At 45.8% G+C, this 26,716-nt stretch overlaps 1 protein-coding gene and 1 long non-coding RNA gene across 3 annotated transcripts in view; one reads left to right on the forward strand and one right to left on the reverse strand.

Annotated features, from left to right (window-relative positions):
• Window positions 1-26,716, reverse strand: part of PDE3A (phosphodiesterase 3A) — a 228,941-nt gene that overhangs the window by 182,549 nt on the left and 19,676 nt on the right. The gene's annotated exons all lie outside the window — the stretch shown is intronic.
• Window positions 19,075-25,900, forward strand: LOC142205147 (uncharacterized). Of its 2 annotated transcripts, none has more exons than XR_012716177.1 (3): window positions 19,075-19,107; window positions 25,128-25,281; window positions 25,565-25,900. It is a non-coding gene; the product is annotated as an uncharacterized LOC142205147 (long non-coding RNA). The 2 variants fall into 2 exon arrangements; XR_012716178.1 differs by having other exon boundaries at window positions 25,596-25,900.

The following is a 26,716-nucleotide window of genomic DNA, read 5'->3' on the forward strand; positions in this document are numbered from 1 at the left end:
CAGAGAGTGTAATAAGAGTGCGGAGAGTGTAATAAGAGTGCGGAGGAGCGCAGAGAGTGTAATAAGAGTGCAGAGGAGCGTAGAGAGTGTAATAAGAGTGCAGAGGAGCGCAGAGAGTGTAATAAGAGTGTGGAGTGTGTAATAAGAGTGCGGAGGAGCGCAAAGAGTGTAATAAGTGTGCGGAGGAGTGCGGGGAGTGTAATAAGAGTGCGGAGGAGAGCAGAGAGTGTAATAAGAGTGCGGAGGAGTGCAGAGTGTATTAAGAGTGCGGAAGAGTGCGGGGAGTGTAATAAGTATGCGGAGGAGTGTGGGAAGTGTAATAAAATTGCGGAGGAGCGCAGAGAGTGTAATAAGAGTACGGAGGAGCGCAGAGAGTGTAATAAGAGTGTGTAGGAGAGCGGAAAGTGTAATAAGAGTGCGGAGGAGTGCAGAGAGTATAATAAGAGTGCAGAGGAGCGCAGAGAGTGTAATAAGTGTGCGGAGGTGCGTGGAGAGTGTAATACGAGTGAGGAGGAGTGCGGAGAGTGTAATAAAATTGCGGAGGAGCGCAGAGAGTGTAATAAGAGTGTGGAGGAGAGCGGAGAGTGTAATAAGAGTGCGGAGGAGCTTTCCTCCTTTTCCCAGCTTTCCTAGAAACAGATATAAGTCACAGCTAAGTAGTTTGCAGAGGACGATGACTCCAGGATTCTCTAGACTGGGGAGGATTTATTGTGTGTGGGGGAATTGTTACATGAAATGATATCAGACAATTGTTATTCATCCACAGGAGGGGCGTAGATGAACTGTGGCAGGTATTAAGCGTGCGGAGGAGCGCAGAAAGTGTAATAAGAGTGCAGAGGAGCGCAGAGAGTGTAATGAGAGTGTGGAGTGTGTAATAAGAGTGCGGAGTAGCACAGAGAGTGTAATAAGAGTGCAGAGGAGCGCAGAGAGTGTAATAAGAGTGTGGAGTGTGTAATAAGAGTGCGGAGTAGCACAGAGAGTGTAATAAGAGTGTGGAGAGTGTAATAAGAGTGCGGAGGAGCGCAGAGAGTGTAATAAGAGTGCAGAGGAGCGCAGAGAGTGTAATAAGAGTGCGGAGTAGCACAGAGAGTGTAATAAGAGTGCAGAGGAGCGCAGAGAGTGTAATAAGAGTGTGGAGTGTGTAATAAGAGTGCGGAGTAGCACAGAGAGTGTAATAAGAGTGCAGAGGAGCGCAGAGAGTGTAATAAGAGTGCGGAGAGTGTAATAAGAGTGCGGAGGAGCGCAGAGAGTGTAATAAGAGTGCAGAGGAGCGTAGAGAGTGTAATAAGAGTGCAGAGGAGCGCAGAGAGTGTAATAAGAGTGTGGAGTGTGTAATAAGAGTGCGGAGTAGCACAGAGAGTGTAATAAGAGTGCGGAGAGTGTAATAAGAGTGCGGAGGAGCGCAGAGAGTATAATAAGAGTGCAGAGGAGCACAGAGAGTGTAATAGGAGTGCGGAGGAGCGCGGAGAGTGTAATAAGAGTGCGGAGGAGCGCAGAGAGTGTAATAAGAGTGCGGAGGAGCGCAAAGAGTGTAATAAGTGTGCAGAGGAGTGCGGGGAGTGTAATAAGAGTGCGGAGGAGCGCAGAGAGTGTAACAAGAGTGCGGAGGAGCGCAGAGAGTGTAATAAGTGTGCGGAGGAGCGCAGTGAGTGTAATAAGAGTGCGGAGGAGCACAGAGAGTGTAAAAACAGTGCGGAGTAGCACAGAGAGTGTAATAAGAGTGCGGAGGAGCGCAGAGAGTGTAATAAGAGTGCGGAGGAGAGCAGAGAGTGTAATAAGAGTGCGGAGGAGTGCAGAGTGTAATAAGAGTGCGGAGGAGCGCAGAGAGTGTAATAAGAGTGCGGAGGAGCGCAGAGAGTGTAATAAGAGTGCGGAGGAGTGCAGAGAGTGTAATAAGAGTGCGGAGGAGCGCAGAGAGTGTAATAAGAGTGCGGAGGAGCGCAGAGAGTGTAATAAGAGTGCGGAGGAGCGCGGAGAGTGTAATAAGAGTGTGGAGGAGCGCAGAGAGTGTAACAAGAGTGCGGAGGAGCGCAGAGAGTGTAATAAGTGTGCGGAGGAGCGCAGTGAGTGTAATAAGAGTGCGGAGGAGCACAGAGAGTGTAAAAAGAGTGCGGAGTAGCACAGAGAGTGTAATAAGAGTGCGGAGGAGCGCAGAGAGTGTAATAAGATTGCGGAGGAGCGCGTTGAGTGTAATAAGAGTGCGGAGGAGTGCAGAGTGTAATAAGAGTGCGGAGGAGCGCAGAGAGTGTAATAAGAGTGTGGAGCAGTGCAGAGTGTAATAAGAATGCGGAGGAGTTCGGGGAGTGTAATAAGAGTGCGGAGGAGCGCAGAGAGTGTAATAAGTGTGCGGAGAAGTGTGGGGAGTGTAATAAAATTGTGGAGGAGCGCAGAGAATGTAATAAGAGTGCGGAGGAGCACGGAGAGTGTAATAATAGTGTGGAGGAGCGCAGAGAGTGTAATAAGAGTGCGGAGGAGTGCAGAGAGTGTAATAAGTGTGCGGAGAAGTGTGGGGAGTGTAATAAAATTGTGGAGGAGCGCAGAGAGTGTAATAATAGTGCGGAAGAGCGCAGAGAGTGTAATAAGAGTGCGGAGGTGCGCAGAGAGTGTAATAAGAGTGCGGAGGAGCACAAAGAGTGTAATAAGTGTGCGGAGAAGTGTGGGGAGTGTAATAAAATTGTGGAGGAGCGCAGAGAGTGTAATAATAGTGCGGAAGAGCGCAGAGAGTGTAATAAGAGTGCGGAGGTGCGCAGAGAGTGTAATAAGAGTGCGGAAGAGCGCAGAGAGTGTAATAAGAGTGCGGAGGTGCGCAGAGAGTGTAATAAGAGTGCGGAGGAGCGCAGAGAGTGTAATAAGAGTGCAGAGGAGCACAGAGAGTGTAATAATAGTGTGGAGGAGCGCGGAGAGTGTAATAAGAGTGCGGAAGAGCGCAGAGAGTGTAATAAGAGTGCGGAGGAGTGCGGAGAGTGTAATAAGTTATTATATCTCGGTTCTGGCTAGATTTTATATCAGGAACTGACCCTGTGATCCCTGACCTGAACCCCAGGTGACACGTCTGTGCACTCAGTTCCACAGGCTCCGCTCCTGCCCTGGATGACACAGACATAGATTATTTTATAGTAGATTGGGGAGGATTTTCCACTTTTAGCACTTTGACAACAAAAAATAGTCACGTCTCATCCTGCTCTTACCCCGCCACATACAGGCTCAGGGCAGAAGAGCAACTAGCACCAGCAAAGAGAAGCTGCTCCAGTCCCATCCAGAGCTGCAGTCACTATTATGTAGATATGTCATGTACTACACTGCAATCACCTCCAGAGCTGTGTCTTATACTCTTATAAGTTATATACTGTGTTGGCCAAAAGTATTGGCCCCCTGCAGTTCTGTCAGATAATCCTCGTGTTCTTCCAGATAATGATTACACAGCACAAATTCTTTGGTATTTTCTTCATTTAATTTGTCTTCAATGGAAAACCACAAAAAGAATTGTCAAAAAGCCAAATTGGATATAATTCCACAGCAAACATAAAAAAGGGGGTGGACAAAAGTATTGGCACTGTTTGAAAAATCATGTGATGCTTCTCTAATTTGTGTCATTAACAGCACCTGATACTTCCCTGAGGCACCTAACAGGTGGTGGCAATAACTAAATCACACTTGCAGCCAGGTGTAATGGATTAAAGTTGACTCCACCTCTGTCCTGTGTCCTTGTGTGACCACATTGAGCATGGAGAAAAGAAAGAAGACCAAAGAACTGTCTGAGGACTGGAGAAACAAAATTGTGAGGAAGCCTGAGCAATCTCAAGGCTACAAGTCCATCTCCAAAGCCCTGAATGTTCCTGTGTCTACCGTGCGCAGTGTCATCAAGAAGTGTAAAGCCCATGGCACTGTGGCTAACCTCCCTAGATGTGGACGCAGAAGAAACATTGACCAGAGATTTCACAGCAAGATTGTGCGGATGGCGGATAAAGAACCTCGACTAACATCCAAACAAGTCCAAGCTGCCCTGCAGTGCGAGGGTACAACAGTGTCACCCCGTACTATCCAGCGTCAGCGTCTGAATGAGAAGGGACTGTATGGTAGGAGACCCAGGAAGACCCCACTTCTTACCCACAGACAGAAGCCAGGCTGGAGTTTGCCAAAACTTACCTAAGAAAGCCAAAACCGTTCTGGAAGAATGTTCTCTGGTCAGAGGAGACAAAAGTAGGAGAAGGCCTCAACATAGAGATTACAGGGAAAAAGAGAAGAAGACGCCCCCTACAGTCAGACATGGCGGAGGTCCCTGATGGTTTGGGGTTGCTTTGCTGCCTCTGGCACTGGACTGCTTGACCGTGTGCATGGCATTATGAAGTCTGAAGACGACCAACACATTGTGCAGCATCATGTAGGGCCCAGTGTGAGAAAGCTGGGTCTCCCTCAGAGGTCAGGGGTCTTCCAGCAGGACAAGGACCCAAAACACACTTCAGGTCAGCACTAGAAAATGGTGGTGAGAGAAAGCCCTGGAGACTTGTAAAGTGGCAGCAATGAGTCCAGCCCTGAATCCCATAGATCACCTGTGGGGGAGGGGGAGGAGAGATCTCTTGGTGGCAGTTTGGAGAAGGCCCCCTTCACATCTCAGGGGGGACCGCGAGCAGGAGCCAAAGAAGAAGGGTCTAAGATTCCAGCAGAGCCTTGTATGAAACTCATTGCTGGTTAGCGGAAGCGGTTGTGCGCAGTTATTGTGTCTAAAGGTTGTGCGACCAAGTATTAGGCTGAGGGCGCCAATACTTCTGTCCGCACCAGTTCTGGAGTTTTCTGTAAAATGATCAATGATGGGACTTTTTTTCATTCTCTTTTGTGTTTTTTCATTGCAAACAAAATAACTAAAGATATTACCAGAGAGTCTGTGCTGTGTAATCATTATCTGGGGGACAGCGAGGATTATCTGACAGGACTGCAGGGGGCGATACTTATACTGTATATACCCTGTGTCACTTATATACTATATAAGAGTTTGTGCTGTGTAATCATTATCTGGGGGACACCGAGGATTATCTGACAGGACTGCAGGGGGCGATACTTATACTGTATATACCCTGTGTCACTTATATACTATATAAGAGTCTGTGCTGTGTAATCATTATCTGGGGGACAGCGAGGATTATCTGACAGGACTGCAGGGGGCGATACTTATACTGTATATACCCTGTGTCACTTATATACTATATAAGAGTCTGTGCTGTGTAATCATTATCTGGGGGACACCGAGGATTATCTGACAGGACTGCAGGGGGCGATACTTATACTGTATATACCCTGTGTCACTTATATACTATATAAGAGTCTGTGCTGTGTAATCATTATCTGGGGGACAGCGAGGATTATCTGACAGGACTGCAGGGGGCGATACTTATACTGTATACACCCTGTGTCACTTATATACTATATAAGAGTCTGTGCTGTGTAATCATTATCTGGGGGACAGCGAGGATTATCTGACAGAACTGCAGGGGGCGATACTTATACTGTATATACCCTGTGTCACTTATATACTATATAAGAGTCTGTGCTGTGTAATCATTATCTGGGGACAGCGAGGATTATCTGACAGGACTGCAGGGGGCGATACTTATACTGTGTATACCCTGTGTCACTTATATATAAGAGTCTGTGCTGTGTAATCATTATCTGGGGACAGTGAGGATTATCTGACAGGACTGCAGGGGGCGATACTTATACTGTATATACCCTGTGTCACTTATATACTATATAAGAGTTTGTGCTGTGTAATCATTATCTGGGGACAGCGAGGATTATCTGACAGGACTGCAGGGGGTGATACTTATACTGTATATACCCTGTGTCACTTATATACTATATAAGAGTCTGTGCTGTGTAATCATTATCTGGGGGACAGCGAGGATTATCTGACAGGACTGCAGGGGGCGATACTTATACTGTATATACCCTGTGTCACTTATATACTATATAAGAGTCTGTGCTGTGTAATCATTATCTGGGGGACACCGAGGATTATCTGACAGGACTGCAGGGGCGATACTTATACTGTACATACCCTGTGTCACTTATATACTATATAAGAGTCTGTGCTGTGTAATCATTATCTGGGGACAGCGAGGATTATCTGACAGGACTGCAGGGGGCGATACTTATACTGTGTATACCCTGTGTCACTTATATATAAGAGTCTGTGCTGTGTAATCATTATCTGGGGACAGTGAGGATTATCTGACAGGACTGCAGGGGGCGATACTTATACTGTATATACCCTGTGTCACTTATATACTATATAAGAGTTTGTGCTGTGTAATCATTATCTGGGGACAGCGAGGATTATCTGACAGGACTGCAGGGGGTGATACTTATACTGTATATACCCTGTGTCACTTATATACTATATAAGAGTCTGTGCTGTGTAATCATTATCTGGGGGACAGCGAGGATTATCTGACAGGACTGCAGGGGGCGATACTTATACTGTATATACCCTGTGTCACTTATATACTATATAAGAGTCTGTGCTGTGTAATCATTATCTGGGGGACACCGAGGATTATCTGACAGGACTGCAGGGGGCGATACTTATACTGTATATACCCTGTGTCACTTATATACTATATAAGAGTCTGTGCTGTGTAATCATTATCTGGGGGACAGCGAGGATTATCTGACAGGACTGCAGGGGCGATACTTATACTGTACATACCCTGTGTCACTTATATACTATATAAGAGTCTGTGCTGTGTAATCATTATCTGGGAGACACCGAGGATTATCTGACAGGACTGCAGGGGGCGATACTTATACTGTATATACCCTGTGTCACTTATATACTATATAAGAGTCTGTGCTGTGTAATCATTATCTGGGGGACACCGAGGATTATCTGACAGGACTACAGGGGGCGATACTTATACTGTATATACCCTGTGTCACTTATATACTATATAAGAGTCTGTGCCTGTAATCATTATCTGGGGGACACCGAGGATTATCTGACAGAACTGCAGGGGGCGATACTTATACTGTATATACCCTGTGTCACTTATATACTATATAAGAGTCTGTGCTGTGTAATCATTATCTGGGGGACAGCGAGGATTATCTGACAGGACTGCAGGGGGCGATACTTATACTGTATATACCCTGTGTCACTTATATACTATATAAGAGTTTGTGCTGTGTAATCATTATCTGGGGACACCGGGGATTATCTGACAGGACTGCAGGGGGCGATACTTATACTGTATATACCCTGTGTCACTTATATACTATATAAGAGTCTGTGCTGTGTAATCATTATCTGGGGGACAGCGAGGATTATCTGACAGGACTGCAGGGGGCGATACTTATACTGTATATACCCTGTGTCACTTATATACTATATAAGAGTCTGTGCTGTGTAATCATTATCTGGGGGACAGCGAGGATTATCTGACAGGACTGCAGGGGGTGATACTTATACTGTATATACCCTGTGTCACTTATATACTATATAAGAGTCTGTGCTGTGTAATCATTATCTGGGGGACAGCGAGGATTATCTGACAGGACTGCAGGGGGCGATACTTATACTGTATATACCCTGTGTCACTTATATACTATATAAGAGTCTGTGCTGTGTAATCATTATCTGGGGACAGCGAGGATTATCTGACAGGACTGCAGGGGGCGATACTTATACTGTATATACCCTGTGTCACTTATATACTATATAAGAGTCTGTGCTGTGTAATCATTATCTGGGGGACAGCGAGGATTATCTGACAGGACTGCGGGGGGCGATACTTATACTGTATATACCCTGTGTCACTTATATACTATATAAGAGTCTGTGCTGTGTAATCATTATCTGGGGGACAGCGAGGATTATCTGACAGAACTGCAGGGGGCGATACTTATACTGTATATACCCTGTGTCACTTATATACTATATAAGAGTCTGTGCTGTGTAATCATTATCTGGGGGACACCGAGGATTATCTGACAGGACTGCAGGGGGCGATACTTATACTGTATATACCCTGTGTCACTTATATACTATATAAGAGTCTGTGCTGTGTAATCATTATCTGGGGATAGCGAGGATTATCTGACAGGACTGCGGGGGGCGATACTTATACTGTATATACCCTGTGTCACTTATATACTATATAAGAGTCTGTGCTGTGTAATCATTATCTGGGGGACACCGAGGATTATCTGACAGGACTGCAGGGGGCGATACTTATACTGTATATACCCTGTGTCACTTATATACTATATAAGAGTTTGTTCTGTGTAATCATTATCTGGGGGACAGCGAGGATTATCTGACAGAACTGCAGGGGGGACAAGACTTTTGGCCAACACTGTACAATGTTCTTCCTGGTTTGTGAATATAATGCTAGTGCTTGCAGTGAAGACTGACAGATGAGAGGGAGCATTCGGTGGTGACAACCCTTCTGTCTCCTTTGTGCCTTATACTTTGAGGTTGTCACATCTGCGAGCACACCATAGGGGGCCCCATTGTCAGGCCATGCTCAGGGGCCCCCTTTCTATTCTGCAGACAAGGACACTTTTCTGTCAGGCTGACCATGAATCTCCAGTGATAAGATCTCTGCCACATGTCAGTGACAGAGACCAAAGGAACAAACCCTCAGCTGTGAGCAGAATAACAAGGGCTGATACAAAAGAACAATGGCCTCACCTGCCAAACATAAAGAGACTGTATATAGTCATATAAGAGACAACCTATAGACACCACACAGTATATACAGAGAGTACAGACAGGTTGTCAGATTTTGGCCAATATTTCTCTCCTCCACTGGCTTTACTGTAAATCATGATAAAGAAGTAAATCTATTCCCCTATATAATATATACAGACACTATGGAGACTGCAGACCGAAAACTACAGGAAACACAAGAAATCATCAATAATCTGCCCGGGGCGAGGACTCACTGCCCTTGTAACGGGAAATACAACGAGAAAGACGTAATCACCCAGACACAGCGAGATCATCAATAATCTGCATCAATCACTCAGTATCAGGAGACGAAGACCACGTATATCTACCCCCCTGACCTCTACACCCCCTATATCTATCCCCCTGACCTCTACACCTCCTATATCTACACCCCTGACCTCTACACCCCCTATATCTACCCCCCTGACCTCTACACCCCCTATATCTACACCCTTGACCTCTATACCTCCTATATCTATCCCCCTGACCTCTACACCCCCTATATCTATCCCCCTGACCTCTACACCTCCTATATCTACCCCCTGACCTCTACACCTCCTATATCTACACCCCTGACCTCTACACCTCCTATATCTACCCCCCTGACCTCTACACCCCCTATATCTATCCCCCTGACCTCTACACCTCCTATATCTACACCCCTGTCCTCTACACCTCCTATATCTACCCCCCTGACCTCTACACCCCCTATATCTACCCCCCTGACCTCTACACCCCCTATATCTACCCCCCTGACCTCTACACCTCCTATATCTACCCCCCTGACCTCTACACCCCCTATATCTACACCCCTGACCTCTACACCCCCTATATCTACCCCCCTGACCTCTACACCCCCTATATCTACCCCCCTGACCTCTACACCCCCTATATCTACACCCCTGACCTCTACACCTCCTATATCTACCCCCCTGATCTCTACACCTCCTATATCTACCCCCCTGACCTCTACACCTCCTATATCTACCCCCCTGACCTCTACACCCCCTATATCTATCCCCCTGACCTCTACACCCCCTATATCTACCCCCCTGACCTCTACACCCCCTATATCTACACCCCTGACCTCTACACCTCCTATATCTACCCCCCTGACCTCTACACCTCCTATATCTACCCCCCTGACCTCTACACCTCCTATATCTACCCCCCTGACCTCTACACCTCCTATAGCTACACCCCTGACCTCTACACCCCCTATATCTACACCCCTGACCTCTACACCCCCTATATCTACACCCCTGACCTCTACACCTCCTGTATCTACCCCCCTGACCTCTACACCTCCTATATCTACCCCCTTGACCTCTACACCTCCTATATCTACCCCCTGACCTCTACACCTCCTATATCTACCCCCTGACCTCTACACCCCCTATATCTACCCCCCTGACCTCTACACCCCTATATCTACCCCCCTGACCTCTACACCTCCTATATCTACCCCCTGACCTCTACACCTCCTATATCTACACCCCTGTCCTCTACACCTCCTATATCTACCCCCTGACCTCTACACCTCCTATATCTACCCCGCTGACCTCTAGACCTCTTATATCTACACCCCTGTCCTCTACACCTCCTATATCTACCCCCTGACCTCTACACCTCCTATATCTACCCCGCTGACCTCTACACCTCTTATATCTACCCCCCTGACCTCTACATCTCCTATATCTACCCCCCTGACCTCTACACCTCCTATATCTACCCCACTGACCTCTACACCTCCTATATCTACCCCACTGACCTCTACACCTCCTATATCTACCCCCCTGACCTCTACACCTCTTATATCTACCCCCCTTACCTCTACACCTCCTATATCTACCCCCCTGACCTCTACACCTCCTATATCTACCCCCCTGACCTCTACACCCCCTATATCTACCCCCTGACCTCTACACCCCCTATATCTACCCCCTGACCTCTACACCTCCTATATCTACCCCCCTGACCTCTACACCTCCTATATCTACCCCCTGACCTCTACACCTCCTATATCTACCCCCTGACCTCTACACCTCCTATATCTACCCCTGTCCTCTACACCTCCTATATCTACCCCCCTGACCTCTACACCTCCTATATCTACCCCCTGACCTCTACACCTCCTATATCTACCCCCCTGACTTCTACACCCCCTATATCTACCCCCCTGACCTCTACACCCCCTATATCTACCCCCCTGACCTCTACACCCCTATATCTACCCCCCTGACCTCTACACCCCTATATCTACCCCCCTGACCTCTACACCCCCTATATCTACCCCCCTGACCTCTACACCCCTATATCTACCCCCTGACCTCTACACCCCTGTATCTACCCCCCTGACCTCTACACCCCTGTATCTACCCCCCTGACCTCTACACCCCTGTATCTACCCCCCTGCATAGCTGCAATAAAGAATATGCTGGTCTGTTTTGTACAGTTATCAAATTTAGAATATATACTGACCTCTCCAGTAAACTCATGACATATAGAGGATGTAATGTATTTATTTTCTTTTATTTCAAACTAATATATTGCAGTATAAATACATTTATATATAGATTATTAATACTGTGGCCTCAGCCCCAGGTCATAAATCATAAGCTACAACATTAGGAGAAATAATAGAAACGGTAGTGCCAGTGATAGGGCGAGCACCAGGGTGTGCAGGGACGTCCTCACTACGGCCCGACTGACGTCACTACTGCTGAGTGTGGAGTAAAGAATAATATCTGCAGGGACAGGGGGATGTTGATCCTGGCACAAAACTGCAGTCCAGTATCCGAGGCGTCACATAACCGCAAAACCTAAAGAAACGCACTCACAGCAGCATTGTTCATTTCCCAATCAAAAATTCTGCAGTCGGCCTCTCCTCTCCTGACATGGCTGATAACAGATAGTAATAGATTGTATTCTCCTGTCCTACAGTCGGCCTCTCCTGACATGGCTGATAACAGATAGTAATAGATTGTATTCCCCTGTCCTACAGTCAGCCTCTCCTCTCCTGACATGGCTGATAACAGATAGTAATAGATTGTATTCTCCTGTCCTACAGTCGGCCTCTCCTGACATGGCTGATAACAGATAGTAATAGATTGTATTCCCCTGTCCTACAGTCGGCCTCTCCTCTCCTGACATGGCTGATAACAGATAGTAATAGATTGTATTCCCCTGTACTACAGTCGGCCTCTCCTCTCCTGACATGGCTGATAACAGATAGTAATAGATTGTATTCCCCTGTCCTACAGTCGGCCTCTCCCCTCCTGACATGGCTGATAACAGATAGTAATAGATTGTATTCCCCTGTCCTACAGTCGGCCTCTCCTCTCCTGACATGGCTGATAACAGATAGTAATAGATTGTATTCTCCTGTCCTACAGTCAGCCTCTCCCCTCCTGACATGGCTGATAACAGATAGTAATAGATTGTATTCCTCTGTCCTACAGTCGGCCTCTCCTCTCCTGACATGGCTGATAACAGATAGTAATAGATTGTATTCCCCTGTCCTACAGTCGGCCTCTCCTCTCCTGACATGGCTGATAACAGATAGTAATAGATTGTATTCTCCTGTCCTACAGTCGGCCTCTCCTCTCCTGACATGGCTGATAACAGATAGTAATAGATTGTATTCTCCTGTCCTACAGTCGGCCTCTCCTGACATGGCTGATAACAGATAGTAATAGATTGTATTCTCCTGTCCTACAGTCGGCCTCTCCTGACATGGCAGATAACAGATAGTAATAGATTGTATTCCCCGGTCCTACAGTCGGCCTCTCCTCTCCTGACATGGCTGATAACAGATAGTAATAGATTGTATTCTCCTGTCCTACAGTCGGCCTCTCCTCTCCTGACATGGCTGATAACAGATAGTAATAGATTGTATTCTCCTGTCCTACAGTCGGCCTCTCCTCTCCTGACATGGCTGATAACAGATAGCCCAGTATCACACGTGATTGGCTTAGATACCTGGCCCAGTATAACACGTGATTGGATTAGATACCTGGCCCAGTATAACACGTGATTGGATTAGATACCTGGCCCAGTATAACACGTGATTGGATTAGATACCTGGCCCAGTATAACACGTGATTGGATTAGATACCTGGCCTAGTATCACACGTGATTGGCTTAGATACCTGGCCCAGTATAACACGTGATTGGATTAGATACTAATATACAATAAATACTTTTCATGGAAAAAGAGGAAACAGCCGACACTTTGTGGTTTCGGGTGTTGGTGATGGTTTTGCAGCCACGTCAGGCTTTGATTTATGGTGTGTAGGGAGATATAAAGAACCTCCTGGACACGTATATGCTCCTTTTTGTGCTCTAGATAGTACAAAACACTGACCCCAGCCCTTAAAAACATTATATTACAGGGTGCATGCAGCTGATACACAGTATATTACAGGGTGCAGGTAGCTGATACACAGTATATTAAAGGGTGCAGGTACCTGATACACAGTATATTACAGGGTGCAGGCACTGATACACAGTATATTACAGGGTGCATGCAGCTGATACACAGTATATTACAGGGTGCAGGCACTGATACACAGTATATTACAGGGTGCAGGTAGCTGATACACAGTATATTACAGGGTGCAGGCGCTGATACACAGTATATTACAGGGTGCAGGTGGCTGATACACAGTATATTACAGGGTGCAGGTAGCTGATACACAGTATATTACAGGGTGCAGGCACTGATACACAGTATATTACAGGGTGCAGGCACTGATACACAGTATATTACAGGGTGCAGGCACTGATACACAGTATATTACAGGGTGCAGGCAGCTGATACACAGTATATTACAGGGTGCAGGCACTGATACACAGTATATTACAGGGTGCAGGCACTGATACACAGTATATTACAGGGTGCAGGCAGCTGATACACAGTATATTACAGGGTGCAGGCACTGATACACAGTATATTACAGGGTGCAGGCACTGATACACAGTATATTACAGGGTGCAGGCACTGATACACAGTATATTACAGGGTGCAGGCGCTGATACACAGTATATTAAAGGGTGCAGGTACCTGATACACAGTATATTACAGGGTGCAGGCACTGATACACAGTATATTACAGGGTGCAGGCACTGATACACAGTATATTACAGGGTGCAGGCACTGATACACAGTATATTACAGGGTGCAGGTAGCTGATACACAGTATATTAAAGGGTGCAGGTAGCTGATACACAGTATATTACAGGGTGCATGCAGCTGATACACAGTATATTAAAGGGTGCAGGTAGCTGATACACAGTATATTAAAGGGTGCAGGTAGCTGATACACAGTATATTACAGGGTGCAGGCACTGATACACAGTATATTACAGGGTGCAGGCACTGATACACAGTATATTACAGGGTGCATGCAGCTGATACACAGTATATTAAAGCGTGCAGGTAGCTGATACACAGTATATTAAAGGGTGCAGGTAGCTGATACACAGTATGTTACAGGGTGCAGGCACTGATACACAGTATATTACAGGGTGCATGCAGCTGATACACAGTATATTAAAGGGTGCAGGTAGCTGATACACAGTATATTACAGGGTGCAGGCACTGATACACAGTATATTACAGGGTGCAGGTAGCTGATACACAGTATATTACAGGGTGCAGGCACTGATACACAGTATATTACAGGGTGCAGGCGCTGATACACAGTATATTACAGGGTGCAGGCACTGATACACAGTATATTACAGGGTGCAGGTAGCTGATACACAGTATATTAAAGGGTGCAGGCGCTGATACACAGTATATTACAGGGTGCAGGCACTGATACACAGTATATTACAGGGTGCAGGCACTGATACACAGTATATTACAGGATGCAGGCACTGATACACAGTATATTACAGGGTGCATGCAGCTGATACACAGAATATTACAGGGTGCAGTTAGCTGATACACAGTATATTACAGGGTGCAGGCACTGATACACAGTATATTACAGGGTGCAGGTAGCTAATACACAGTATATTACAGGGGGCAGGGGGCTGATACACAGTATATTACAGGGTGCAGGTGGCTGATACACAGTATATTACAGGATGCAGGCACTGATACACAGTATATTACAGGGTGCATGCAGCTGATACACAGTATATTAAAGGGTGCAGGTAGCTGATACACAGTATATTACAGGGTGCAGGCACTGATACACAGTATATTACAGGGTGCAGGCACTGATACACAGTATATTACAGGGTGCATGCGGCTGATACACAGTATATTACAGGGTGCAGGTAGCTGATACACAGTATATTACAGGGTGCATGCGGCTGATACACAGTATATTACAGGGGGCAGGTGGCTGATACACAGTATGTTACAGGGTGCAGGCGCTGATACACAGTATATTACAGGGTGCAGGCACTGATACACAGTATATTACAGGGTGCAGGCGGCTGATACACAGTATATTACAGGGGGCAGGTGGCTGATACACAGTATATTACAGGGTGCAGGCGCTGATACACAGTATATTACAGGGTGCAGGCACTGATACACAGTATATTACAGGGTGCATGCGGCTGAAACACAGTATATTACAGGGTGCAGGTAGCTGAAACACAGTATATTACAGGTTGCATGCGGCTGATACACAGTATATTACAGGGTGCAGGCACTGATACACAGTATATTACAGGGGGCAGGTGGCTGATACACAGTATATTACAGGGTGCAGGCGCTGATACACAGTATATTACAGGGTGCAGGCACTGATACACAGTATATTACAGGGTGCAGGCGCTGATACACAGTATATTACAGGGGGCAGGTGGCTGATACACAGTATATTACAGGGTGCATGCACTGATACACAGTATATTACAGGGTGCAGGTAGCTGATACACAGTATATTACAGGGTGCAGGCGCTGATACACAGTATATTACAGGGGGCAGGTGGCTGATACACAGTATATTACAGGGTGCAGGCGCTGATACACAGTATATTACAGGGTGCAGGCGCTGATACACAGTATATTACAGGGTGCATGCACTGATACACAGTATATTACAGGGTGCAGGTAGCTGATACACAGTATATTACAGGGTGCAGGCGCTGATACACAGTATATTACAGGGTGCAGGCACTGATACACAGTATATTACAGGGTGCAGGCGCTGATACACAGTATATTACAGGGTGCATGCACTGATACACAGTATATTACAGGGTGCAGGTAGCTGATACACAGTATATTACAGGGTGCAGGCGCTGATACACAGTATATTACAGGGTGCAGGCACTGATACACAGTATATTACAGGGTGCAGGCACTGATACACAGTATATTACAGGGTGCATGCGGCTGATACACAGTATATTACAGGGTGCAGGCGCTGATACACAGTATATTACAGGGTGCAGGCACTGATACACAGTATATTACAGGGTGCATGCGGCTGAAACACAGTATATTACAGGGTGCAGGTAGCTGAAACACAGTATATTACAGGTTGCATGCGGCTGATACACAGTATATTACAGGGTGCAGGCACTGATACACAGTATATTACAGGGGGCAGGTGGCTGATACACAGTATATTACAGGGTGCAGGCGCTGATACACAGTATATTACAGGGTGCAGGCACTGATACACAGTATATTACAGGGTGCAGGCGCTGATACACAGTATATTACAGGGTGCATGCACTGATACACAGTATATTACAGGGTGCAGGTAGCTGATACACAGTATATTACAGGGTGCAGGCGCTGATACACAGTATATTACAGGGGGCAGGTGGCTGATACACAGTATATTACAGGGTGCATGCGGCTGATACACAGTATATTACAGGGGGCAGGTGGCTGATACACAGTATATTACAGGGTGCAGGCGCTGATACACAGTATATTACAGGGTGCAGGCACTGATACACAGTATATTACAGGGTGCAGGCGCTGATACACAGTATATTACAGGGTGCATGCACTGATACACAGTATATTACAGGGTGCAGGCGCTGATACACAGTATATTACAGGGTGCAGGCACAGACACACTATATTACAGGGTGCAGGCACTGATACACAGTATATTACAGGGTGCATGCAGCTGATACACAGTATATTAAAGCGTGCAGCTAGCTGATACACAGTATATTAAAGGGTGCAGGCACTGATACACAGTATATTACAGGGTGCATGCAGCTGATACACAGAATATTAAAGCGTGCAGCTAGCTGATACACAGTATATTACAGGATGCAGGCACTGATACACAGTATATTACAGGGTGCAGGCACTGATACACAGTATATTACAGGGTGCATGCAGCTGATACACAGTATATTAAAGGGTGCAGGTAGCTGATACACAGTATATTACAGGGTGCAGGCACTGATACACAGTATATTACAGGGTGCAGGTAGCTGATACACAGTATATTACAGGGTGCAGGCGCTGATACACAGTATATTACAGGGTGCAGGCACTGATACACAGTATATTACAGGGTGCAGGTAGCTGATACACAGTATATTACAGGGTGCAGGCGCTGATACACAGTATATTACAGGGTGCAGGCACTGATACACAGTATATTACAGGGTGCAGGCACTGATACACAGTATATTACAGGATGCAGGCACTGATACACAGTATATTACAGGGTGCATGCAGCTGATACACAGTATATTACAGGGTGCAGGTAGCTGATACACAGTATATTACAGGGTGCAGGCACTGATACACAGTATATTACAGGGTGCAGGTAGCTAATACACAGTATATTACAGGGGGCAGGTGGCTGATACACAGTATATTAAAGGGTGCAGGTAGCTGATACACAGTATATTACAGGGTGCAGGCACTGATACACAGTATATTACAGGGTGCAGGCACTGATACACAGTATATTACAGGGTGCATGCGGCTGATACACAGTATATTACAGGGTGCATGCAGCTGATACACAGTATATTAAAGGGTGCAGGTATCTGATACACAGTATATTACAGGGTGCAGGCACTGATACACAGTATATTACAGGGTGCAGGTAGCTGATACACAGTATATTACAGGGTGCAGGCGCTGATACACAGTATATTACAGGGTGCAGGCACTGATACACAGTATATTACAGGGTGCAGGTAGCTGATACACAGTATAATACAGGGTGCAGGCGCTGATACACAGTATATTACAGGGTGCAGGCACTGATACACAGTATATTACAGGGTGCAGGCACTGATACACAGTATATTACAGGGTGCAGGTAGCTGATACACAGTATATTACAGGGTGCATGCGGCTGAAACACAGTATATTACAGGGTGCAGGTAGCTGATACACAGTATATTACAGGGTGCATGCGGCTGATACACAGTATATTACAGGGTGCAGGCACTAATACACAGTATATTACAGGGGGCAGGTGGCTGATACACAGTATATTACAGGGTGCAGGCGCTGATACACAGTATATTACAGGGTGCAGGCGCTGATACACAGTATATTACAGGGTGCATGCACTGATACACAGTATATTACAGGGTGCAGGTAGCTGATACACAGTATATTACAGGGTGCAGGCGCTGATACACAGTATATTACAGGGTGCAGGCGGCTGATACACAGTATATTACAGGGTGCAGGTAGCTGATACACAGTATATTACAGGGTGCAGGCGCTGATACACAGTATATTACAGGGTGCAGGCACTGATACACAGTATATTACAGGGTGCATGCAGCTGATACACAGTATATTAAAGCGTGCAGCTAGCTGATACACAGTATATTAAAGGGTGCAGGTAGCTGATACACAGTATATTACAGGGTGCAGGCACTGATACACAGTATATTACAGGGTGCATGCAGCTGATACACAGTATATTAAAGGGTGCAGGTAGCTGATACACAGTATATTACAGGGTGCAGGCACTGATACACAGTATATTACAGGGTGCAGGTAGCTGATACACAGTATATTACAGGGTGCAGGCGCTGATACACAGTATATTACAGGGTGCAGGCACTGATACACAGTATATTACAGGGTGCAGGTAGCTGATACACAGTATATTACAGGGTGCAGGCGCTGATACACAGTATATTACAGGGTGCAGGCACTGATACACAGTATATTACAGGGTGCAGGCACTGATACACAGTATATTACAGGATGCAGGCACTGAAACACAGTATATTACAGGGTGCATGCAGCTGATACACAGTATATTACAGGGTGCAGGTAGCTGATACACAGTATATTACAGGGTGCAGGCACTGATACACAGTATATTACAGGGTGCAGGTAGCTAATACACAGTATATTACAGGGGGCAGGTGGCTGATACACAGTATATTACAGGGTGCAGGTGGTTGATACACAGTATATTACAGGATGCAGGCACTGATACACAGTATATTACAGGGTGCATGCAGCTGATACACAGTATATTAAAGGGTGCAGGTAGCTGATACACAGTATATTACAGGGTGCAGGCACTGATACACAGTATATTACAGGGTGCAGGCACTGATACACAGTATATTACAGGGTGCATGCGGCTGATACACAGTATATTACAGGGTGCATGCAGCTGATACACAGTATATTAAAGGGTGCAGGTAGCTGATACACAGTATATTACAGGGTGCAGGCACTGATACACAGTATATTACAGGGTGCAGGTAGCTGATACACAGTATATTACAGGGTGCAGGCGCTGATACACAGTATATTACAGGGTGCAGGCACTGATACACAGTATATTACAGGGTGCAGGTAGCTGATACACAGTATAATACAGGGTGCAGGCGCTGATACACAGTATATTACAGGGTGCAGGCACTGATACACAGTATATTACAGGGTGCAGGCACTGATACACAGTATATTACAGGATGCAGGCACTGATACACAGTATATTACAGGGTGCATGCAGCTGATACACAGTATATTACAGGGTGCAGGTAGCTGATACACAGTATATTACAGGGTGCAGGCACTGATACACAGTATATTACAGGGTGCAGGTAGCTAATACACAGTATATTACAGGGGGCAGGTGGCTGATACACAGTATATTACAGGGTGCAGGTGGCTGATACACAGTATATTACAGGATGCAGGCACTGATACACAGTATATTACAGGGTGCATGCAGCTGATACACAGTATATTAAAGGGTGCAGGTAGCTGATACACAGTATATTACAGGGTGCAGGCACTGATACACAGTATATTATAGGGTGCATGCGGCTGATACACAGTATATTACAGGGTGCAGGTAGCTGATACACAGTATATTACAGGGTGCATGCGGCTGATACACAGTATATTACAGGGGGCAGGTGGCTGATACACAGTATATTACAGGGTGCAGGCGCTGATACACAGTATATTACAGGGTGCAGGCACTGATACACAGTATATTACAGGGTGCAGGCGGCTGATACACAGTATATTACAGGGGGCAGGTGGCTGATACACAGTATATTACAGGGTGCAGGCGCTGATACACAGTATATTACAGGGTGCAGGCACTGATACACAGTATATTACAGGGTGCATGCGGCTGAAACACAGTATATTACAGGGTGCAGGTAGCTGATACACAGTATATTACAGGGTGCATGCGGCTGATACACAGTATATTACAGGGTGCAGGCACTGATACACAGTATATTACAGGGGGAAGGTGGCTGATACACAGTATATTACAGGGTGCAGGCGCTGATACACAGTATATTACAGGGTGCAGGCACTGATACACAGTATATTACAGGGTGCAGGCGCTGATACACAGTATATTACAGGGTGCATGCACTGATACACAGTATATTACAGGGTGCAGGCACTGATACACAGTATATTACAGGGTGCAGGCGCTGATACACAGTATATTACAGGGTGCAGGCACTGATACACAGTATATTACAGGGTGCAGGCGCTGATACACAGTATATTACAGGGTGCATGCACTGATACACAGTATATTACAGGGTGCAGGTAGCTGATACACAGTATATTACAGGGTGCAGGCGCTGATACACAGTATATTACAGGGTGCAGGCGGCTGATACACAGTATATTACAGGGTGCAGGTAGCTGATACACAGTATATTACAGGGTGCAGGCACTGATACACAGTATATTACAGGGTGCATGCAGCTGATACACAGTATATTAAAGCGTGCAGCTAGCTGATACACAGTATATTACAGCGTGCAGGTAGCTGATACACAGTATATTAAAGGGTGCAGGTAGCTGATACACAGTATATTACAGGGTGCAGGCACTGATACACAGTATATTACAGGGTGCATGCAGCTGATACACAGTATATTAAAGGGTGCAGGTAGCTGATACACAGTATATTACAGGGTGCAGGCACTGATACACAGTATATTACAGGGTGCAGGTAGCTGATACACAGTATATTACAGGGTGCAGGCGCTGATACACAGTATATTACAGGGTGCAGGCACTGATACACAGTATATTACAGGGTGCAGGTAGCTGATACACAGTATATTACAGGGTGCAGGCGCTGATACACAGTATATTACAGGGTGCAGGCACTGATACACAGTATATTACAGGGTGCAGGCACTGATACACAGTATATTACAGGATGCAGGCACTGATACACAGTATATTACAGGGTGCATGCAGCTGATACACAGTATATTACAGGGTGCAGGTAGCTGATACACAGTATATTACAGGGTGCAGGCACTGATACACAGTATATTACAGGGTGCAGGTAGCTAATACACAGTATATTACAGGGGGCAGGTGGCTGATACACAGTATATTACAGGGTGCAGGTGGCTGATACACAGTATATTACAGGATGCAGGCACTGATACACAGTATATTACAGGGTGCATGCAGCTGATACACAGTATATTAAAGGGTGCAGGTAGCTGATACACAGTATATTACAGGGTGCAGGCACTGATACACAGTATATTACAGGGTGCAGGCACTGATACACAGTATATTACAGGGTGCATGCGGCTGATACACAGTATATTACAGGGTGCATGCAGCTGATACACAGTATATTAAAGGGTGCAGGTAGCTGATACACAGTATATTACAGGGTGCAGGCACTGATACACAGTATATTACAGGGTGCAGGTAGCTGATACACAGTATATTACAGGGTGCAGGCGCTGATACACAGTATATTACAGGGTGCAGGCACTGATACACAGTATATTACAGGGTGCAGGTAGCTGATACACAGTATAATACAGGGTGCAGGCGCTGATACACAGTATATTACAGGGTGCAGGCACTGATACACAGTATATTACAGGGTGCAGGCACTGATACACAGTATATTACAGGGTGCAGGCACTGATACACAGTATATTACAGGATGCAGGCACTGATACACAGTATATTACAGGGTGCATGCAGCTGATACACAGTATATTACAGGGTGCAGGTAGCTGATACACAGTATATTACAGGGTGCAGGCACTGATACACAGTATATTACAGGGTGCAGGTAGCTAATACACAGTATATTACAGGGGGCAGGTGGCTGATACACAGTATATTACAGGGTGCAGGTGGCTGATACACAGTATATTACAGGATGCAGGCACTGATACACAGTATATTACAGGGTGCATGCAGCTGATACACAGTATATTACAGGGTGCAGGCACTGATACACAGTATATTACAGGGTGCAGGCACTGATACACAGTATATTAAAGGGTGCAGGTAGCTGATACACAGTATATTACAGGGTGCAGGCACTGATACACAGTATATTACAGGGTGCAGGCACTGATACACAGTATATTACAGGGTGCATGCGGCTGATACACAGTATATTACAGGGGGCAGGTGGCTGATACACAGTATATTACAGGGTGCAGGCGCTGATACACAGTATATTACAGGGTGCAGGCACTGATACACAGTATATTACAGGGTGCATGCGGCTGATACACAGTATATTACAGGGGGCAGGTGGCTGATACACAGTATATTACAGGGTGCATGCGGCTGATACACAGTATATTACAGGGTGCAGGCACTGATACACAGTATATTACAGGGGGCAGGTGGCTGATACACAGTATATTACAGGGTGCAGGCGCTGATACACAGTATATTACAGGGTGCAGGCACTGATACACAGTATATTACAGGGTGCAGGCGCTGATACACAGTATATTACAGGGTGCAGGTAGCTGATACACAGTATATTACAGGGTGCAGGCGCTGATACACAGTATATTACAGGGTGCAGGCACTGATACACAGTATATTACAGGGTGCAGGCACTGATACACAGTATATTACAGGGTGCATGCAGCTGATACACAGTATATTAAAGCGTGCAGCTAGCTGATACACAGTATATTAAAGGGTGCAGGTAGCTGATACACAGTATATTACAGGGTGCAGGCACTGATACACAGTATATTACAGGGTGCATGCAGCTGATACACAGTATATTAAAGGGTGCAGGTAGCTGATACACAGTATATTACAGGGTGCAGGCACTGATACACAGTATATTACAGGGTGCAGGTAGCTGATACACAGTATATTACAGGGTGCAGGCGCTGATACACAGTATATTACAGGGTGCAGGCACTGATACACAGTATATTACAGGGTGCAGGCACTGATACACAGTATATTACAGGATGCAGGCACTGATACACAGTATATTACAGGGTGCATGCAGCTGATACACAGTATATTAAAGGGTGCAGGTAGCTGATACACAGTATATTACAGGGTGCAGGCACTGATACACAGTATATTACAGGGTGCAGGTAGCTGATACACAGTATATTACAGGGTGCAGGCGCTGATACACAGTATATTACAGGGTGCAGGCACTGATACACAGTATATTACAGGGTGCAGGCACTGATACACAGTATATTACAGGATGCAGGCACTGATACACAGTATATTACAGGGTGCATGCAGCTGATACACAGTATATTACAGGGTGCAGGTAGCTGATACACAGTATATTACAGGGTGCAGGCACTGATACACAGTATATTACAGGGTGCAGGTAGCTAATACACAGTATATTACAGGGGGCAGGTGGCTGATACACAGTATATTACAGGGTGCAGGTGGCTGATACACAGTATATTACAGGATGCAGGCACTGATACACAGTATATTACAGGGTGCATGCAGCTGATACACAGTATATTAAAGGGTGCAGGTAGCTGATACACAGTATATTACAGGGTGCAGGCACTGATACACAGTATATTACAGGGTGCAGGCACTGATACACAGTATATTACAGGGTGCATGCGGCTGATACACAGTATATTACAGGGTGCAGGTAGCTGATACACAGTATATTACAGGGTGCATGCGGCTGATACACAGTATATTACAGGGGGCAGGTGGCTGATACACAGTATATTACAGGGTGCAGGCGCTGATACACAGTATATTACAGGGTGCAGGCACTGATACACAGTATATTACAGGGTGCAGGCGGCTGATACACAGTATATTACAGGGGGCAGGTGGCTGATACACAGTATATTACAGGGTGCAGGCGCTGATACACAGTATATTACAGGGTGCAGGCACTGATACACAGTATATTACAGGGTGCATGCGGCTGATACACAGTATATTACAGGGTGCAGGTAGCTGATACACAGTATATTACAGGGTGCATGCGGCTGATACACAGTATATTACAGGGTGCAGGCACTGATACACAGTATATTACAGGGGGCAGGTGGCTGATACACAGTATATTACAGGGTGCAGGCGCTGATACACAGTATATTACAGGGTGCAGGCACTGATACACAGTATATTACAGGGTGCAGGCGCTGATACACAGTATATTACAGGGTGCATGCAGCTGATACACAGTATATTAAAGGGTGCAGGTAGCTGATACACAGTATATTACAGGGTGCAGGCACTGATACACAGTATATTACAGGGTGCAGGTAGATGATACACAGTATATTAAAGGGTGCAGGCACTGATACACAGTATATTACAGGGTGCAGGCGGCTGATACACAGTATATTACAGGATGCAGTCGGCTGATACATAGTATATTACAGGGTGCAGGCACTGATACACAGTATATTACAGGGTGCAGGTAGCTGATACACAGTATATTACAGGGTGCAGGCGGCTGATACACAGTATATTACAGGATGCAGGCACTGATACACAGTATATTACAGGGTGCAGGTAGCTGATACACAGTATATTACAGGATGCAGGCACTGATACACAGTATATTACAGGGTGCAGGTAGCTGATACACAGTATATTACGGGGTGCAGGCACTGATACACAGTATATTACAGGGTGCAGTTGGCTGATACACAGTATATTACAGGGTGCAGGTAGCTGATACACATTATATTACAGGATGCAGTCGGCTGATACACAGTATATTACAGGGTGCAGGCGCTGATACACAGTATATTACGGGGTGCAGGCACTGATACACAGTATATTACAGGGTGCAGTTGGCTGATACACATTATATTACAGGGTGCAGGTAGCTGATACACAGTATATTACAGGGTGCATGCGGCTGATACACAGTATATTACAGGGGGCAGGTGGCTGATACACAGTATATTACAGGATGCAGGCGCTGATACACAGTATATTACAGGGTGCAGGCACTGATACACAGTATATTACAGGGTGCAGGCGCTGATACACAGTATATTACAGGGTGCAGGCACTGATACACAGTATATTACAGGATGCAGGCGGCTGATACACAGTATATTACAGGATGCAGGCGCTGATACACAGTATATTACAGGATGCAGGCACTGATACACAGTATATTACAGGGTGCAGGCGGCTGATACACAGTATATTACAGGGTGCAGGCGCTGATACACAGTATATTACAGGGTGCAGGCGCTGATACACAGTATATTACAGGGTGCAGGCACTGATACACAGTATATTACAGGGTGCAGGCACTGATACACAGTATATTACAGGATGCAGGCGGCTGATACACAGTATATTACAGGATGCAGGCGCTGATACACAGTATATTACAGGATGCAGGCACTGATACACAGTATATTACAGGGTGCAGGCGGCTGATACACAGTATATTACAGGGTGCAGGCGCTGATACACAGTATATTACAGGGTGCAGTCTGATGGATATCACACACCAGTACGTTCCCATCCTATAACCATTAGCTGGGGGAGCGAGGAGCAGGAAGTGCAGGATTAACCCCCTCAGTTCTGGCCTCTGCAGTATTTACTTTACTTGTCGCTCTGGCCCCGTCCTGATCTCCACATGTTCAGACTGAAAGAGCAACATTTACTCATGGCCTCTGCGTCCGCGGGGAGCAAAACCTTACAAAACACAGACGTCCTTATTCTCTCAGCCAGGCGGGGGAATGTTCCGTCCTCAGACCAGAGCTCTAAAAATTCTCCAGCTAAAAATACAGAGACTGAATCGCAGAGAGGATGAGGAGCGCCCCGCATACAGGCAACCCCTATATATACCCTGATATATCACATACACACCGGGATCCTCCAGAACTTCCATACACTCATATACCGCACACAAGATCCGACAACTTCAGTACTACAAATACATCACAAAGTAATAGAAAGTACTCGAGGAAAAGGAAGAGAAAGATTTATATCATGTGCAAAATATAAAAGTGAGTAAAACCAAAAATCGCCACTATCCAGAGCCATCAATATCCAAAGCCAACAATATCCAGAGTATCAATATCCAAAGCCAACAATATCCAGAGTATCAATATCCAGAGTATCAATATCCAAAGCCAACAATATCCAGAGTATCAATATCCAGAGTATCAATATCCAAAGCCAACAATATCCAGAGTATCAATATCCAGAACCATCGATATCCACATTATCAATATCCACAGCCATCAATATCCAAAGCCAACAATATCCAGAGTATCAATATCCAGAACCATCAA

Source organism: Leptodactylus fuscus, chromosome 5 (genome assembly GCF_031893055.1).
Source record: "Leptodactylus fuscus isolate aLepFus1 chromosome 5, aLepFus1.hap2, whole genome shotgun sequence".
In the NCBI taxonomy this organism is placed as follows: Eukaryota; Metazoa; Chordata; class Amphibia; order Anura; family Leptodactylidae; genus Leptodactylus; species Leptodactylus fuscus.